At 47.3% G+C, this 19720-nt stretch overlaps 1 long non-coding RNA gene and 2 pseudogenes across 1 annotated transcript; 1 reads left to right on the top strand and 2 right to left on the bottom strand.

The window, feature by feature from the left end:
* LOC101945784 (cytochrome P450 4B1-like) overlaps positions 1-2789 on the bottom strand; it is a 28874-nt pseudogene extending 26085 nt beyond the window's left edge.
* LOC135972964 (uncharacterized) lies at positions 278-9588 on the top strand. The gene is made up of 2 exons (XR_010589585.1): positions 278-1806; positions 8429-9588. It is a non-coding gene; the product is annotated as an uncharacterized LOC135972964 (long non-coding RNA).
* The window catches only part of LOC101948125 (cytochrome P450 4B1-like), a 31687-nt pseudogene continuing 17798 nt past the window's right edge, over positions 5832-19720 (bottom strand).

Raw genomic sequence — 19720 nt, 5'->3', positions numbered from 1 at the left:
CTCGAGATGGAGGGAAGATGCCATGCTGGCCCCAAAGTGGCTGGGGTAGAGAGGACCAAAAATCTACACACAGTGGCTACGCAGTTCCAGAGGGAGCAGCATTGCAGCTCTGTCTCCTTTGCAAATCACAATGGTAAAGCTTAACACTCCCCTTGCACTGGGGAAATGATGCACCTGCTTGGAAAATTTGCTATTTTTTCAGAGAAATGTCAAAAATTAAACTTTTTGTCAACATTTTCCTCTGAATTATTTAAATAAAAAAACTGTAGCCCAAAACCTGAAAATGTTGGCGGTGCTTGAAAGCTGTTTTAAGTTACAATTCTTAGATTTAAAAAAATTTTGGATTTAAAAAACAGTTTCTGGTTTTGCATCAAAAAAGGAACACCGTCAAAAATGAAAATTTCCCCTGCAAAATTTTTGCTTTAGACAAAAAGCCATTTTCTTGGCTAAAATTGCATGTTGATGAAAAAATATTGACATTGCAAGAGGCAAAGCAGGGCAGAACCAGGCTCAACATTTTAAACCAGCGACACTCAGACCTCAGTGCGTCAGGAGCCAAATTAGCCATCAACATTCCCCAAAAGAGCCACAGTAGTGAGAATTCATTGCTTCATTTACTATAGTACTATAGATTCATCTTTAAACAGTATGATGGGGAATATTTAGTTTATACCTATCTCTTTATCTATTATTATTATTATTATTATTCTCATAGCAAAATGACTGACCAAGTATTATTATTTTATCAACTACAATTGGTTAATAACTCAGTAAAAGCATCCTGATTGGTTAATAACTTAGATTGATTAATAGTTAAATCACACAGTAGTTTAATATCATGTGCTGCAAAGATCTACAGGGGACACATTAAAGAGACACTTGCAGATTGAAAGTCACAGTCTGAGTATCACTATTTTGAACATGTGTTTGATGTCCATCTGTTTGAGTTTTGGTGAGGTGAACATTACAATTGGATAAAAAAACTGCATCAAGTCCCAAATGGCTGCATCATGAAACGCTGAAAATGTTTGAAATAAAAATTCCCCATATTCACACACACAGCAGAGCTTAGTAGCTGTGAAAACAAACTCAAACCTACTTCCTACAGAGAAGATGCCTCTTAACTTTTTTTATGTTGCTCCTATTAAATTTGATCACCAAAGTCCTGATCTTGGAAAGCACGTTTAACTCTAAACCGGTGAGTAACCCGTGTCAAGTCAATGGGACTATCTGTTTGCTTAAAGGACTGGAACTGAAAAATGGACACAATTCTTACTGTGGCTGCATTTTTATTTGTCCCTGTAGCGAGGCGGTCTGGCTCCCCGCCGCCCCAGAGGGGGACGAGCCTCTCTGGACACCAAAGTGGGCGGAGCCAGGAAACCCTACGCCTGCCCCTCAGAGGTCAGGGTGCAGGACAGGAAGTATAAAAGCCCGACCCCAGAGCTCACTTGACTCTCAGGCACCGGAGTGACTAGACACTTGTGGCGTAGCTCCCGGTGGGGAGACCATGGCGATCGGCGGCCGACCCGAGGACTGGCCAGACCAGCCAACGCCTGATGGTAGCCCGAGCCCAGACATGCTGCCAAGCCTACCGCTCGCCCATTCCCCCAAGGGAATGCCAGGCCTATCATGTGCCAGTTACCCCGAGGAGCTACCAAGCCTACCACTCGCCAGCTACCCCGAGGAGTCCATGGTGTGTGACCCCATGGAGGATGCCGTCTGGATCCAGGAGCCTCTAGAGAGGGAGAAAGGAAGTAGCCCAGGGGTAGCCGCCCCGAGTCCGGCTGCAACACTGCCAGAGCCAAGGTCAGTGTGTTGTGGCCAGGATCCCCACTGACACAGCAGCGGGTCTTCTGCCGCGGCTAGGGCCCCGGGCTGGGACACAGTGGAGTGGGTGGGCCTGCTTGCCCCCTGCCACCCACCTCGCGGGTGGCCGTCTCCCCCTCTCCCCGGCCACTCAGAGCCAGGAGCCTGGGGTTTGCTGTTCAACCTGTTTGCTCAGCCCCTGCCTGAGGGCTTGAGCCACTGATTGTTTGTTGCCCCGCCCTGATCCAGGACCTGGACCTGCTAATATTGAACTGTTTGCTCAGCCCCTGCCTGAGGGCCTGAGCTACTGACTGTTTGTTGCCCGCCCTGATCTAGGGCCAGGGCCTGCTACTATTCAACTGTTTGCTCAGCCCCTGCCTGAGGGCCGGAGCTGCTGACCGTTTACCGCACAGCCGAGGTAATTCCCCGACACAACTGACCAAAGTAGCGAGGCGGTCTGGCTCCCCGCTGCCCCGGAGGGGGACAAGCCCCGGCCAACCAGCTTATACTCCCCCACAAACATGACACTAACATACGATTGTGGCGTCTGTTAAAGGGTAGGACAAGAAAGCCGCCGCCTGCCCGGATCCTTTCCTAACGAACAGATTTCACAGACACCACTCACTGTATTTACCTTCCCTCTGCCTATTCTCTGTTGACACTAATCTGGATGGTGTATATATAGCTGCATAACCCCACGTCTTTCCCTACCTGAGAGCTGTGGCCATACAGCCAGTGGCTGGGGGGACCTGGGAAACTCTCAAAAGCTTTGAGGAGCTGTTGTCTCTTGCGATACAGCTGGATCGCTTTCAGCAGCACGTAGATGAGACAAAATCCAGCGGCCAGGTACAAAAGCAGAGAGGAAGAGGTCGCTATTTTCTCCAGTGCAAATGCCATGGTCCTGCAGCTTCTGTGGCAGTGACAGACTCTGAATCTCTCACCGTGCTCCCATTCCTTTTGGGTCTGGATTAGTTAATAGTCAAAACAATATAACTCCCTCCCCTTTCCCACACAAGCTTGTGTGGAATGCTGTGTGCCGAGTAACCTACTGGGAAAGTACAGGCGAAAGTTCTGAAGTTCTCACCAGCAACTGGACAGACTTTGCTTGGCAGGAGAAGACCCAACTGTCCTGTGAGTTCATCTGTCCTTTCCCCCTACTTCAGGCATTTAGCAGTGCCCGAAGGAAACTTCTTATTACAGAGGATGAAGAAGAAACTTCCCATGTGGACAGGGTTATCCTATCACGGCAGGATTTCTTGCACCCTTTCTCTGAAGTCGCTGGTGCAAGCCAGGATTGTCAGAGAGGAGGAGGATGAACTAAATGGACCTCTGGTCTCATCCAGTCCATATGCCAGCCAGTCCTATGTTGTATGGTAGAAGGTGCACAAACACCCACAGTGCCGCCTAGTGGTCAGGCGGGGGTCGGCAGGCCGTCTTCCCATTGAAAAAGTGGTCCTGCCTTTCAGTGCCCTGCCCCAAGATGGGAATCCTCCGAGAGGCAAAGGGATTTGGGGAATGGGCCCTTGGGCAGTCAAAGTCTATTCCAAAAGGGCTATCGTCTTAGATCAGTGGTCCCTTAACAGTGGGGCACGCCTCCTTAGAGAGGCCTAGAGGAACGTTCTGGGGGGCATGGTGGAGTCTGGGCCGGTCTCCAGCTCCACTCTGGCCTACCCCCTGCTGCAGCTCCAGCCCCAGCTGCGGCCCCGTTCCTGCCCCTGACCACAGCCCCACTCCCAGCCGCGGCCCAAGCAGCGCCGGCCCTGCTCTCAACCGGAGCCCTCGGCTCCCGGACCTGCTCCTGGGCCCAGCTCCTGATCCTGGCTTCTGGGGGAGGCACGGACCAGATAAGGGGGGATGACAAAAAAGGTTTGGGGACCAGTGCCTTAAGTGAAGGTCCCTGGTGCTGTAATGTCCTCTGGGAGTGGATAGGAGAGCCCGGGCCTTCACTCTCCACTGGGCTCTGGATCGGGGCCAAATGGTGGGCAGCTACACTGGACACATTGGGGTGTCAAGCCGCTTCCCCTTCCTACCCCTTTAGCTTCATGGAGTAAGTCACTTCAGCCAAGTCTCTGACCTGCACGCTCAGTCATTTCTCTCTCCTTTGTAGGTTTCCACTGGTTAGTGCAGTCAGGCCTCAGGCAATGAGCTCCTGGACAGTATTTTCCCCTCAGAGCACCAGTGTACTCCCTTCCACTACCTGCCCCCTGTGAGCCGCTCTGCTCTGCTTCTCTTTTAAGCTCTGCCTCCAGTCTGTGCAGGCTTTGCAGGTGTGGCTGGTCATGGCCGCTTGGGCTTACATTAGCTTCATGGAATGTTAGCGCTTTATGCAACAACCCTTCCACCAGCCGACCTAAGAGAGGCCCAGCTCTCGTTGCAAGAGAACTGGCCAGGCATAGGGTTGACATTGCCTTGCTCAGTGAAAAAAGGTCAATTGGCAGGGATGGGTGCAGGATACGCATTCTTCTGGGGAGGTTGCCCAGCCTCAGAGCCAAGCCAACTGGGTGTTGGCTTTGCCATTAGCAACTCCATTGTTTGCAAGCTTAAAAGTCTACCTAAAGGCATAAGTGATCATCTAATGGTTTTGTAGTTGCCATTGAAACATAAGTGGTACATTACCACCATCAGCGCTTATGCTCCTACCATGACGAATGCTGAAAACGAGAAAGAAAAGTTCTGTGGCGACTTAGACAAACTCATCGTGCCTACATCGTCATCAGAAAAACTGATTATCCTAGGGAGGCTTTAATGCGAGGGTTGGCAGTAATATCTGCTGGCCTGTCATTGCACAGCATGAGACTGGGGGTCTCCCAGAGCACGAGTCCAGTAGGGCTGTGTCTGCACTGGAAAGCAATATGGCCTGAAACCTGGGTCCCATCTTGACTTAGGCTCTGGCCCTGCACCCCCATGGGGTGCTCATATCCTGAGTCTGAGCTCTGAGCCTGATTTGTGTATAGATGGAAGGAGGGTTTGGCTCGAGCCTGAGTTCGAACCCTGGGCTTACATGGCAGTGTAGACACACACTAAAACAACATTAATTAACCCTCACACCCATGGTGAGACTGAAGCATACATTCCTGGGTTTGGGGGGTATTTAGAACAGGGGGTTTTGGTTTTGGCCCACTATAAAAATAAGGTCCATTGGTGCATGGTGGACCCTGATCAAGTTTCAGATCTGCGGTTTGTCTGTTTTACTGATGGATAAACTGAGGCACTCAGACACTGGATTCATCTATATTAAGTCCAGTAAGAGTGTCGGATCATTTGCTCTGATCTCCTGTATAATACAGGCCATAGTGTTTTACCCAGGAATTCCTGCAATGGAGGGAATCGTCCTTCCCAGCTATGTACATAGACACTAGTGAGGATGATAGACTTGTTGTTGAACAGGGGTGACCTTTGTAAGATTGCTTACACAGTAAAAAAAAATATCTCTGAACTTGCCCTCTAGTACACGCAGTGCTCTGATGGCTTATTGAAGCAAATCGGTCACATTCCTCAATGAGTGTGTTTTACCAGATCAGCTACTTCACTGACCTCTTGCATTAAAGCCCCAGGGAGGTATACTGAAATTCTACAAACATACAGTGCCACATTAGGTGTACGCACCCTGTTTGCACCAGGGTTGAATTGGGCCTACAGTGGAAAGAGCAATGAAATATTTAGCGGTTCCTTGCGTCCTGTTCTTGTTTCAGTATAAATTGTGAGGTTATCAGGAGGAATATTTCTATAGCCTCGCAGACAGAAAGGGCCAAAAACTGAGCTGAAGATCTGACTCAAAATGTGCTGCATTTACAACTCTTTACCCCCATAAGGGCCAGAAATGTACTTCTAATTGGAAGATGACCTGTTTTCCAAAGCATACAGAAAACTCCACACTACACCCAGAGCCTTGGAGTGAGCAAGAAAACTGATCCATCAGTTACTGAACGTAGCAGCTACCCATCTAGTTGGCTTCTGAGAGCGTGAATCTGGATACATTTATATTTAGAAGCCTAATCTGCTAATAAGATGGAATGCAGATATTTTTTAATGCTCACTACTTAATTTATTCATCATTGACACAGCTGTGAAATCTCAAGATAATTTAGATACAAACAAGTTGATAAAAGGGGTTACACTTGAATTTAATCCTTACAAACATTGATTAAATTGCTTGCTGGGTCGTTGGGATGCCTGATCTGCCACACACAATTTTGCTCTACGGTGTACAGTCGAAAGTTGCGCCGCTTTGACTATGCCACTACAGGTAAAGTGGGACAACGTCCCTCCCTTGTGTGGATGCAGCTATATGGGTATAAATGTGCTCTGTACCAGTATAGCTATTTCTGTATGGGATGGGAAGAACTATATGGGTATAAGGCACCTTAATAATGGTGTCAATGCATCCACATTAGGGCTTTTACTGGTATAAGACCAGCAGTGAAAATCACACCCCTCCCCGACATGGTTATTCCTGTAGAACTGTTCAGTGCAGACCAGGATTTGCACTCTCCTTCATTGAGTTAGCTGAAGGGCTGGATCAGGCCGTCCCATGGCAACAGATCAGCCGTTGCAGTGCCCTGAACGGAAGGCAGGGGAAGATTAAAGAGAGGCAACTTTTGTGCAACGAACCTGCCATTGATTTACGTCCTATCTAGAATCATGTGAAGTGTCCAGTGCCCAAGCAGCCCACCTGGGTCCCGATCCCTGATTGGGGCTTCTAGGCACTCATGTAAATAAACAATAACGATCATTACCGCTATGTAGGGCTTCTTCCTATTAAACGTAGCATCGCCTGGGGCGCAGTGTGGAGGCACACTACTCCAGCAGGAATTGCAGAGCACTCCCGTCCCTTGGTGGACTTACTGCAGTACCCTTTCTGAGGTACACCAGTACAACTCCCTACCTACTCGTCTCGCTCCCTCAGAGGAAGTGGTCCCTGCACAGGGGCTGGAAATCTGGCAGGCCTGTGTGCAGAGCGTAAAAGAGGAAAGAAAATCTCCTTATGCTCCATCCCTCCTTCACCCCTTGTGTCAGAATCTAGCCCCACTGCAAATCTCTGAGAGCTGGGACGCTGTCCTCTCTCTCTTCTGTACAATGCTGAGCCCTTGCTAAACTATTATGATGATCAATAAAAATACACAGCTGCATCTCTATGGCCCTTCCACCCCCAATAATTGTTTAGTTAATCACAAAGAGGAGTTAGCAGGGATACATCTGCAGAGATAAAACACAGCCTTTCTTTTGACTAGAACTGACTGGGAAAATTTCGACAGAAATTGTTGCTTTGGACAGAATTTTGGTTTGAAAAAAAATCTATCAATGTTTTTTGATACCGGAACAGTTTTAGATTTGTTTATTTCAGAACGACTTTTCGTTTAGCCTTTTATTTTAAAGTCAAAATCAGAGCAAAAATTTTGATAATCTCGGATGATTTTTTAAAATTCATTTTGTGGGAAATTGTGAAATTCTGTTGTTTCCATTGCAATTCTGAATGAAAACGTTTTGAAATCACAGAATTTCCCGTGAAAGGGGAATTTCAGTTCCCACCCAGCTCTAGTTATTCAATCAAATTTAGATTAAACTCTGTCATGTATCACATCCTGTCCCAGTGATTTAAGTGTCACTGGAGTTTCTTCAGGTGCAGGTGAATCCCGTTCTTGGAGCGCAGGACGATCTGAGGTATTTTGATGGGGGGCTTGGCTGGATCAGGGGAGAGTTCAAAGCGCAGCAGAGTCAGCGCGAGAGCCACCTTCATCTCGTTCATGGCAAACTGCTGCCCGATGCAGTTCCTGAGCGGAGAGAAGCGACAAATATTTCCTCTCTAAAGTTACCAAAGCCACTTCACATAGTAAACCGAGCACAAGAGGCGGCCACTGAAATTGTTACCGGGATTCACTTCTATTGAGTGGTTAGTAGAAAGGGCTGGAAAATGGAAATTCCTTCCCACAAGAAAATTTTGCATTTTTGTCATTTTTTTCATCTCAAATAAGCCTGGAGATGTGACAGCCTGAGGAATCTCTAAGGTGCCACAAAGACTCCTCATTGTTTTTTTTAGTATAAAGACCAGGTCGGAAGCCAGTTTAAAGTGGCAAAGAGCCATCGACTTTTCTATGTGGATTGAGATTGGCTAAGCATCGGCTTTCTACCTGTATTTGTTTCGGATAAACTGAGCAGTGACGCTGGTTGGGATTTTCCCACTGGACTGATTTTCCAACAGAAAATGCAGTCTTAGCAAAAATGAAATTTTCCTCAAGAACATTTCCAATTTTGTGGGAAAATTTTGAGGAAAAACTAAATGAAAACTCCTGTAAGCCAAGCAGGCAGCGTGGGGAGACTGGCGAGCATTCGTTTAGATGTTCCAAAGGAAAATTTCAGTTTTGAAGAAATTGCCTCTTCTGTCAGAAAATTATTCCAACAGAAAATTCCTCACCAGCTCTACTGGATAGTTCATCAGAAACAAACATAGGCAGCGGGCTGGTGTGAATCAGTATAGATTCAGTGAAGTTGATGAAACTATGCCATCTACACTGGCTGGGAATCTGGACCCTGTGGTGGAAGGGGAGAGAGCAATGAGCAGCACCTAACGGTGTATCTCTTGGCTGATTTCTAATAAAACAAAAGGTTTGTTCTTTTGTTGCAGGTGTAAGCAGAGTCAGGATGAGCTCTACCCTGACATCTGGTGGTGAATTATGGCGAGTGTGGAAAAGAACTCAAGGGGCTGATCTTGTTTGCATAGGCACACCCACTCGCCTGGCATGAAACAACAGCAACTCAAAGTGGTTACTTTGGCTGGTGTGGGATCCCCAGTTTTCTCTGTTATTGGGGCAGAAGAATAAAGTTTTGTTACCCTGATTCTGTGAATCAAGGCCAGTGAAACTTTTGTATGACAGAAGGACTGAGTGAGTCCTTCACCATTACCTAAGTAGCACTTGCTTGACAAGGGGCATGGGTTACAAAACCCAGTGAATGGAGAGAGGATGGGGACAGGTATTTGTACTTGATGGGATGGGCCCACTCTGAGGGGTTGAAACACCAATTGCACTACCTTCTCCTCTCTCCACTGTTGAATATCAGAGCTAACTTTGATTCTATTAGAAGTCTAGTTACAGACTGCTGAGCTGAATTCACTTTGGGCCAATGGTGCACTAGCACTGCGGCTCCCCTACTGTGCGCTGAAATTGCTAAGAGCTGAAATCACAAAAGAACTGAGATCACTGAGGCTGTGTTAACTAGTGGGGGAGCCTGAAGCTATATTGCTAAGCGGCTGGTGGAGCAGCTAGCAGAGTGGAGCCTTCGGGGACGGTTGGAGTGGAGCTGAGCGACTCACAGGTCGGTGAGCGGAGCGGAACCTTGTGGGAGCGGCCCAAGGGACGGCTGAAGTGGAGCAGAGCTGAGCGGCTCACAGGTTGGTGAGCAGAGTGGAGCAGCTGCCAGAGCAGTTCGTGGGACGGCGGGAGCAGCTCACGGGACAGCTGGTGGAGTGGAGCGGCTCGTGGTGAAGGCTGCGACGGAACCCCGTCGGCCTCGGATCACGTAAGGTGCCCCTTAACACCCTGCGTGCCCCCCCCCCGAACTCTGGGGCTGCACTGACCAGGGACAGAGACTTTGGGGGGTTCTTGGACTTTTGGGACTTTGGTGATCCTTGGGTCGCTGGTTTCAAGAACCCAAGGGAAAGGACACAGCCCAACTTGCTGGGGTGGGTTTTTTGCTCATGGTTTGTGTTATGAATTCTGTTTGTGGTGTTTTCCCAATTTAATGCTGATGTCGTTTACCTCATGTTATTAAACATTTTCTGTTAGACTCAGACTCTGTGCTTGCGAGAGGGGAAGTATTGCCTCTTAGAGGCACCCAGGGGGTGGTATGTAATTGTCCCAGGTCACTGGGTGGGGGCTCGAGCCGGTTTTGCATTGCGTTATTGAAACGGAACCCCTAGATACAGAACCCGGCCCTTGTTGCTGCCAACTTAGATGGGCAGAAGGGTTACACAGGCATTAGTCAAGGAAGAAGGATTCTAGACACAGGTGACAATTACATATACAGTCCTGCTGTGAATACAGCAGGAAAGCTGCCACCTCCTCTCTCCATAGTGAAGAATATGTACAGGGTAGTTCTTCACAAGTCACGAGTTTGGCCAGGACTAGAGTCAGGTAACACCAGAATCTTAAGCCCTCTAGTGAATTTCAGCTCCCGGGGTAAGGGGGGTAGAAAGGGAAAGCCTGTGATTGGCTGCTTTCCCCACTGCCCCACTTCTTGGGGAAGAGCAGCCAACCAGACCAGCTGCAGGAAGAAGGCAGAGCTCTCCTCTTAGTAGCTGACATTGTTTTCACGGGATGAGCAGAAAAATCCCAGCAGCTCAGGGCTGCTCCCCCCTCTCCTGCTTGCGAACAACAGGGTTGGCTCCTCCCAGCCTCCCCCCCTGCCTGCCACGCCCAGCCCTGAAAGGGGAGAGGGGACCTTGCTGCAGTCCTTCCAAGCCTGGGAGAGGAGGTTGAGGAACTGAAGCTGCAGGAGGAGCAGAAGGGAGGCTGGGAACGGACCGAATTGATGAGGAGGCAAGATTTAAGGAGGCAGTGGGGTGGGGGGCAGAATTGATTGCTTGGCAGGGGGATGGATAGAGTTCTAGGTAGGAACAACTGCAGCAGAGACCAATATCACCTTAATAAACCTGGAGGCGTTGGCCACACTAATTGTCACCCAAACACTGGGGTGAGCACGGGGAGTTCACACATCAAAAAACACAATACAATCTGGAAAAAAACCCTCATGATTTCTGAGCCCATCCCATGGTGGTTTGGGTCTGATTCATGAATTTGTAATCTCTGGGGTTGGAAATACTGCTGGTATTTCTAACAGTATCCCTTATGCTGATGCATTTCAAGAACGGAGTATGAGCTGATGCTGTGATGGCCCCACTGAAATGCAGGAAATGGTAGTGCTGTCCTTAGAAACTGGATGTTGATTTGAGAGCCAGCAGGATGGTGGGTTTCCTCTTGCTGGATTTTCTCCATTTGGACGGGCTGACATGGTTGCACTAACCCCTTTTTTTCATAGGCCTGGTCCCCACTAAATCCCCACTTCGGACTAAAGTACGCAAATTCAGCTACGTTAATAACGTAGCTGAATTCGAAGTACCTTAGTCCGAACTTACCGCAGGTCCAGACGCGGCCGGAGTCTCCCCCGTCGATGCCGCGTACTCCTCTCGCGGAGCTGGAGTACCGGCGTCGACGGCGAGCACTTCCGGGATCGATCCGGGATCGATTTATCGCGTCTTAACCAGATGCGATAAATCGATCCCAGAACATTGATTGCCCGCCGCCGGACCCTCTGGTAAGTGAAGACGTACCCATAGATTCGAAGGCCAGAAGGGACTATTCCAATCATCTAGTCTGACCCCTTATCTAACACAAGTCAGAGAACTTCCTCAAAACAATTCCTAGAGCAGAACTTTTAGAAAAACATGTAATCTTGACTGAAACATAGTTAGTGATGGAGAATCCACCACGATCCTTGGTTAATTGTTCCAATGGCCACTTACTCTCACCATTAAAAATGTACGCCATATTTCCAGTCTGGATTTGTCTAGTTTCAACTTCTAGCCATTGGAGCGTGTTATAATTTTCTTTGCTAGATTAAAGAGCATGGTAGATATTTAAATACTGTGATCAAATCACCCTTTAATTTTCTCTTTATTAAGTTAAATACATTGAGTTCCTTGAGTCTATCACTATAAGGCAGGTTTTCTAATCCTTTAATCATTCTTGTAGCTCTTCTCTGAACTCTCTCCAGTTTAAAAAAAAAACAAAACAAAAGACTTCCTTCTTGAATGGTGGGCACCAGAACTGGACACAGTATTCCAGTGCCACAGAGAGAGGTCCAATAACTTCTCTACACCTACTCGAGATTCCCCGGTTTATGCATCCCTTTTATGGCCCCAGCATCACACTGGGAGCTCTTGTTCAGCTGATTATCTACCCGGCCCCTAAATCTTTTTCAGAGTCACAGCTTCCCAGCATGGAGTCCACCACTCTGTAAGTATGGCCTACATTCTCTGTTCCCAGATGCAGACATTTACAATTAGCCCTATTAAAACTATATTATTTGCTTGCACCCAGATTACGATCTAGATCAATTTGAATCAAGTAGGAGCATTCTATTGCAATATTTTCTTACCTGTTTGGTCCTTAGTAGTAATATCTGAGCAACTTGCAATCATTAATGGAATTCATCCTCACAATGTGTGTGTTTTACAGACCTGGCCCAGAGGAGACTGGCTTGCCCAAGGTCTCACAGCACATCAGTGGGTAAGCCAGGCATAGATCCCAAGTCTCCAGACTTACAGCCCAGTGCCCCTGTCCACTAGACCACCCCATGTCCTAATAACTAATATTATTGTGCAATAGAGCCTACAATGTGCTAGACACTTGGCAAGATAGACAACAAAGGACAGTCCCTTCCCCCAAAGAGTTGACAAACAAAGAAGCAGACAGAGGCCAGGGCAGGAAAATAACAATAATTTTCTATACCAATCAACAAGGTTCCCTACAGGCAGCACAGCAAAAAGTGGGACGTAAGAGTGGAGAGAAGCAGGGGCCTTGCCGATGAGTTCAAGGTCAAACCATGTATAGGGGACCACATTGAAGATGCTATGGAGGTATTGTTCTGACATGCTGTGCATTTAAAAAGTCACAAGCCTGAGCTGGATCCAGGTCCAAGAGTTTCCAAAGTTAGGGGATGTTTGATATGGCACATGGCAAAGACAAAAGGTGAAATTCTATTTCCTTTGAAGTCAATGGCAAAATTCCCACTGACTTCACGGGAACCGGAATGTCACCCCAAGGTGGGAGTGATTCATCAGTGTCCAGGGAAGAGGATTTTATTTAACAAAAGCGACGTATAGAATTAAATATACTCCACCTGGGTCCAGCTGCAAAAGGCAGAAAAGCATAGGAATGGCGTCCCGCTGAGTTCTCTGGTGAGAATCTCAAAGGGTCGAAGACCTGCAAAGAATAATAAAGACACGTAGTTCTGAAACTATTGCTTAGTTTGGCAACCGAGCTTAGCTAGTAAGGGCCAGATTCCCCTCTCAGTTACCCTTGCACAAGCCCACTAAAGGCAAGTAAACGGCCTTATCTTAATGCCATAGGGCAACGTGTACCAATGGTTTGGGAAGGGAAAAGGGACATAATTTCCATCACAATCTCTCTCCATAGCTAACACCTTGTATTAGTATCTGGCTCCCAGCTTACGGCAGAGAAATGGGCCCGTACAGAAGATCCTTGAGACATCTACAAACTTCCCAAAATGAAGATGGGTGGGTGTGGCCCAAACAAATCTGGGAGGAGTCAGGGCAATGAAAGGTATTGCGTCAGCTTTAGGATTTGGCCCAATTCATGGGTGAACTTGGTTCTCTCTCCACCCTTAATTAAAAATTCATATAGAAACAAAATTTAGTTTTGTCTGGACCTCCCATTATCCAAAGGTGTTCACATATCCCCTACAATCCACAGTTAAGTGGAGTCCTCATACAGCATGAACATTATGTTATCTACATACATCTAGTGAAAAATGCTCATCTACCCAAGAAAAGGGCCTGCTTGCTGCTTCCTGTGCACATAGGAACTTCTCGTTGATCCAGCAAGTGAGTCTGCACAAAGAATAGCTATACCATCTCCAAAAATGTCTTATCAGTCTCAAGTAAAAAAAGAAGTACCTCTGGATCATGCCAGACTGTGGGGTTTCTGTGAAGACCATAAATATTCAGAGAAACCAGGGAGCCTGTTAAGAATGAGAGAAATACATCATCATAAGACAGGAAAAACATGTCCGAGACTATGGTGTTCTCTCCATCTACAGTGGTGGAATCCTGTAAAACTAGATTAGTAACAAATCTACTTTTGAAGTCCTGTTTTCATCTGCCACCCATGTGTTTATTGAGTAACAGAGTTCCATCAGGGAACCACCTCATTCTTTACTGACTAATAAAACAAAAATTGGCCAAAAATGTCAAAGAATTTCTACAGAAGGTGAAGAAAGTCATTTCAGGTAAGCATCAGGAGAAGGGGAAATGTTGAGGTGGGGGGTGGTGTCCCAAAAGATGTGAGAGATTAAAGACTCCTGGTGGACGTGCTCCATGTCCTTATCAATGCAAGGTTTTTCCTTGTGGTTTGTTCTCCTGCTCTTTGTCTTATCTGCTTTTAAATGAGTCCAGTGTTGGGGCCTCCACCTTTTACCTTTGAAGACGGTGGAACAACTTATACACCACACCACTAGGAATTTACTCTTGGTATTTATTTGTGTAGTTTTAGTGTTGAAGAGCCCCAACCATGGCCCAGGACCCCATTGTGCTAGGTCGTGCCCCAATGAACTTACAATCTAAGTATAAGACAAGAGACAAAGATGGAATCAGACAGACTGATGGGGAAGTTCACAGAAGTAACATCCATCAGCATGACAGGCAGCTGTCTCAGCACATCAGCAAACTAGTTGTGAAATTTGATGAGGGGCAGCATGAGAGAAAGTATGAGGATGCTTGTTGGAAAACTTAACAAGTGGGCCATGGAGGCTGATTTCATGGGCAGGCTGGAGGTGGGGGTTGACCTTTTGATACTGAACGAGCGATGATAGGTAGGGGTGAGGAATGCGATGGGTCATGAAGGACCTACCAAGTGAAGACAAGTAGCTTATGTTTGATCCAATAGAGGAGAGGGAGCCAGTGGAGGGATGCAAAGAGGGATGACGAGGTCAAAGTGATCTTGGTCAAAGGTTGGGAAAATAACCTTTGCAGCAGCATTTTGAATGCATATCAGTGAGGCAAGATTGCATTGTTCATGGCCAGAGAAAAGGATGTTGTCATGACATGCGAGATAATGAGAGCATGGGCTACAGTTTTAACTGTGTGGCTGGGTAGGAAAGTCCAGATTTTAGAGCCATTATGCAGAAACAATCTGCAAGACTTAGACATAGCCCTGTCTCTAGGTTCTCACATCCAGGCTGAGTCAAAGATGAAGCCCAAGTTACAGGCCTCAGTGATGGGTAACAGGGTGGCCAAGAAAGGAGGTAGCAAAGATGGTTTTGGAGGGAAGAGTAAGAGCTTTGTTTTGTCTATGTTGAGCTTGAGCTGATGGCTAGACATCCACAAGGAGATGTCAGAGACAGGCTGAGATTTCTGTTTGGACAGAAGGAGACGGATCTGGAGTGGAGAGGCAGATCTGTGAATCGTCCACACAGAGATGGTAGTTGAATTTGCATTTGTGGATGTTCTTGATATTTAGCCTAAATCAAGTATCAAACAATTACTCCTAATAATAGTCCCTGTGTCTCCCTAAACAATTCCCCTTCCTCCTTTCATTTTCTGTCTATAAAATGCTTTTGGAAGCAGAGGCAATATACAAGTGAGAGACATGAGCATCACTGCCACTGATGTACAGACACACAGCAGCCTAATTAGCATTTAAAGAGGAGATAGACTAAGCAGACCTTTTGGTAAGGTACGTCCATCAGCAAATGTTACAGGTGCACCGAGTTCTCGTGCTACGACAGGTATCGGAGGGTAAAGACGAAGAGTCTCTTTGATGCACATGGTGGTGTAGGTCATCTTCCCAAAGTCATCCCTGAAAGGAACCAGAAGCAGAGATTGGGGACAACTCACAATGACCAAAAAGATATTGTTCATATTTTCTACAGAGATTCACCCGCAGGCAGAGCTGTGACCTGGAAAAGAGAAAACTGAAAGGTGAATGTTATAACCAGTAAATCAAGCAGATTGTAAGCAGATGGGAATTCTCACTGCGACAGCCAAGGAGGAGGGAGAGCAGTGGGGAGGCCCTGCTTATGCACGCCAAGTAGAGGAGGAAGAGTTCTCGCTCTGGTTTTATAAAGCGAAGGGGGTTCTGTACTCTGCCCGGCTCCCTTAGTTTAAAAGGAGCTGAAAGGCGAAGGGTGATTAGAATGGACACACTTAGGCAACCTTCTCTACCTCTCCATCTACAATATACAGAGTTATTAGGGCTCAAGGCAAGAAGGGACCATTAGATCATCTAGTCTGACCTCCTATATATCACAGACCATTAAATTTCACCCTGGTCCCTCTGAACTGAGCCCAGTTGTGCCCAATAGCTTATGTTTGATTAAAGCATATCTTCCAAAAACACATCCAACCTTGATACGAAGACATCAAGAGATAGAGACTCCACCACTTCCTCTCATTCTTTGTTCCAATGGCCAATCACCCTCACTTTTAAAAATGTGTCCATTTTCTAATTGCAGTATGTCTGGCTTCAGCTTCTAGCCACTGGCTCTTGTTATGTCTTTCCCCACTAGATTAAAGAGCTCTTTAGTACCTGGTATTTTCTCCCCATGAGAGTAACTGTAATCAGTTCACCTTTCAATCCTCTTTTTGATAAACTAAACAGATTGGGGGGTAGAGGGAATCGATCTAAGTTACGTAACTTCAGCTACATGGTGTCTTCACCGCGGTGAGTCCACAGCTGCGGCTCCCCTGTCGACTCTCCCTGCGCCTCTCTCCGAGCTGGAGTACAGGAGTCCACAGGAGAGTGCTCGGGGGTTGATTTATCGCGAAATCAACCCCCGAGGGATCGATTGCTGCCCGCCGATCCAGCGGGTAGTGTACACATACCCTAAGTCTCTCATTGTAAGGCATTTTCTCCAGCCCTTAAAGTGTTTTGGTGTCTCTTTTTAGCACCCTTTCCAACTTTTCAACAACCTTTTTAAAACATGGAGACTGGAACTGGATGCAGCAGAGGGTGACCAGATGTCCTGATTTTATAGGGACAGCCCCGAGTTTTGGGTCTTTTTTTTATATAGGCTTCTATTACCCCCCACCCACTGTCCTGATTTTTCACACTTGCTGTCTGGTCACCCTAATGCAGTATTCCAGAATCTGTCTCACCAATGGTCTATGCAGAGATGGGACAGGTGTCTCATGTCAAGCTGCAAACGCCATTCTCTTTTGTGAATGCGATTTTGACTGTAATCTGCCATGTGCCCTCTGGTTTGTACTGTGGCCTCTATCTTGAGCTGGGCCAACCAGGAGGTGTTGGGAGAAATCCTTACATCCAGCATAGGAGCTAAAAATGGGAAATCATCAAGAATCATCAACCTTGATGGTCCTCCATTCAAGTGGGTTCACCCCAGAAGAAAAAGGCTGCCTGAAGTCCAGGAGGACTAGCTTTCCCAGTTGGGAAGTGGGGTGTAGGGGGAGAGACAACTGGGGTTAATGAACTGATCACCTGATAGGGGGTTCAAAGTTATTTGGGAGGTGACTTGAAAGGAAAATAAGTTCTCACCATTGAACAGTATCTCTGTCTCCCAGAATCTCTGTGATCTCTTCCCTGCATCTCTGCTGGTGCTCTGGGTGCAGGGCCAGGCAATACAAGAGCCAGGAGATCCCACTGGCCGTGGTATCGTGACCCGCAAACATAAACGTGTCCACCTCGGCACGTAGGTCTTCATCGGATAATCCAGCTCCGTTTTCATCCTAACAACACATGGCTTCTATCAGGGTTTCATGGGCATTCCCAGGAAAGAGACATGAGGTTTCCGGCTGCTCAGAGCTTAAGTGACCAACATGTTAGAAAGGAAACCCTGGAACATTGATCCCAGTGGGACAGACCTTCCCTATAGCTTGGGGAGAAACATAAGGAACCCCGCATGTGCAATGAACTCCTGTATGCAGACAGGTACAGCTGCAGTCCTTGCTGTCCCTCGAATGCAGATACTGCTTCCTGCTTGCTCCCTCTGGAGGATAAGAAACCTCGTGGAGAGATGATGAGTGGTAAGGAGGAAGCTGGGACGTGCTTGTCCCCTCCCCCTTCACTAGCCCGTGGAAAGGGCGTGATGCACCAAGGGAGACACATGGCATCCCTTAGAAGGGATACAGCAATGGACTTACTAGTACCCCATGCACAGTGCAGCAGCGGGTGGAAATTTCTCTTTCCTCCTGGAGCTTCCCCAGCCTAACACAAAGCTGTGCTTCAATGGTACTCACAGTCGTGCGTAATTACATTGCCACCCAGTCATTGCTGAGTCAAAACGAGGAGCCTGGTGGCACCTTAAAGACTAACATATGTGCCACCGGACTCCTCGTTGTCTTTGTGGATACAGACTAACACGGCTACCCCCTGATACTTGAGTTAAAATGATCATTTCTATAAAACGATCACTCTTTCGATCTACAGGAGTCTGCTTATGTCTTGCTACTGACTATACTTTACGTAAACGGGACTAGGTATGGTTTATAACCCAGACTGCACATGAACAAGGCTTTAGCTATGCACACAGGACTCTGTATATTGCCAAGCTCTGCAGCCACAGAGTTGGGGCAGAATCCATCCCTTGTGTCAAAACTATGCTTCTGAACATTAATGAATCCGGCCAATCAATTTTAACCTTTTCCCTGAACGAAAAATATACTTTTCAGAAGCTGCTGTCCACAATGCCCAGGCCTCTCTCAGTGCTGCTACTCAAAATGCTCACATACTTGGCTCCGATCAGTTCTTGCAACACTCACTTTAGCACTCAGAAGGATGTCCAGAAAGTCCAGGTGGCGCCTCCTCTGGATCTTTTCAAGCTGTCGCTCATCTTTAAGGAACTCCTTTCTTTCTCTGATCACTTTATCTGCATCAGGGAAACATTAAAGTAATTGAGGGTCCTGTGGCACCTTTAAGACTAACAGAAGTACTGAGTGCTAAAGTGAGTGTACTTCTGTTAGTCTTAAAGGTGCCACAGGACCCTCTGTTGCTTTTTACAGATTCAGACTAACACGGCTACCTCTGATAATTAAAGTAATTATATCCCATTTGGAGCGATATGTGCACTGTGATTCTCCAGAACCCCAATGGATCCAAAAATACCCAGGAACCAGAATTCTTTGATTCTCATAATTTCTGAAATGAGATGGATCACTCTGCGTGGCTTCTGGGGGACGTAAAGAATCTGGGCCACAGCAGAGCTGCCTGAACCACCTACACCGATGGTTGCTTCTCCCAAGGGTCGGCTCCAGGGATTTTGCCGCCCCAAGCGGCGCAGAAAAAAAAAAAAGTCTCAATCGCGATCTGAGGCGGCAATTTGGCAGGAGGTCCTTCGCTCTGAGCAGGAGTGAGGGACTGTCCGCCGAATTGCCACCGAACAGCTGGACATGCCGCCCCTCTCCGGAGTGGCTGCCCCAAGCACCTTCTTGGCAAGCTGGTAGCTGGAGCCGGCCCTGCTTCTCCCATGTAGGTACTCCACCTCCCTGAAAGGCAGTAGATATATCGATGGGAGAAGACCTCCAGTTGACTTAGGGCTGTCTACACCACAAGTGAGGTCAATATAACTATCTAGCTCAGGGGTGTGATTTTCCACAACGCTGAGTGACATAGTTATACTGACAAGTCTGTAGTGTAGACTAGGGCTTATCTTGAGCCTGGCACAAATCCTTAATGAGAGGTGAGAAGAGGATAGTGGGAAATACCCGTATGGTGATGTGCTAATCTGCAGGCCTTGCGGAATCGACGCCCTTGAGAACTGAGCCAGTAAACGAGATGGTTGTGATGCAGGGGCGTCTGAATTCTCAGATACACCATCAAGCTGAGGTCCATGACCATTTGGGTATATAAGTTGTCACTACAGAGAGAGTCAAGGAAGAGATGGATAAAGACTGGGCAGCGAGTTTGAGCGTATTGGGGGAGAGATTGCAAAGATTTCAGAACGGTTGATTTTAATGGTAAGTGTGTGGTTAGGGCAAGACCAAGCTCAGCCAACACGAGAGCAATGTGAACAGGCGGTAATGCAGTAGACTGCCTCAGAGAATGGACTTTTCCTTCCAAAGCATTCGGGCCGGTCTGCACAAGGCTAAGCAGTGTTCCCGGGGAATAACTTGAGTGTTTGTAGTTGAATGCCTTGAGCTTACAGCACTTCTGCCTGGCCTTGCACC

Source organism: Chrysemys picta, chromosome 8 (genome assembly GCF_011386835.1).
Source record: "Chrysemys picta bellii isolate R12L10 chromosome 8, ASM1138683v2, whole genome shotgun sequence".
Lineage (NCBI taxonomy): Eukaryota > Metazoa > Chordata > Testudines > Emydidae > Chrysemys > Chrysemys picta.
This window is presented reverse-complemented; position numbering and strand designations above follow the sequence as displayed.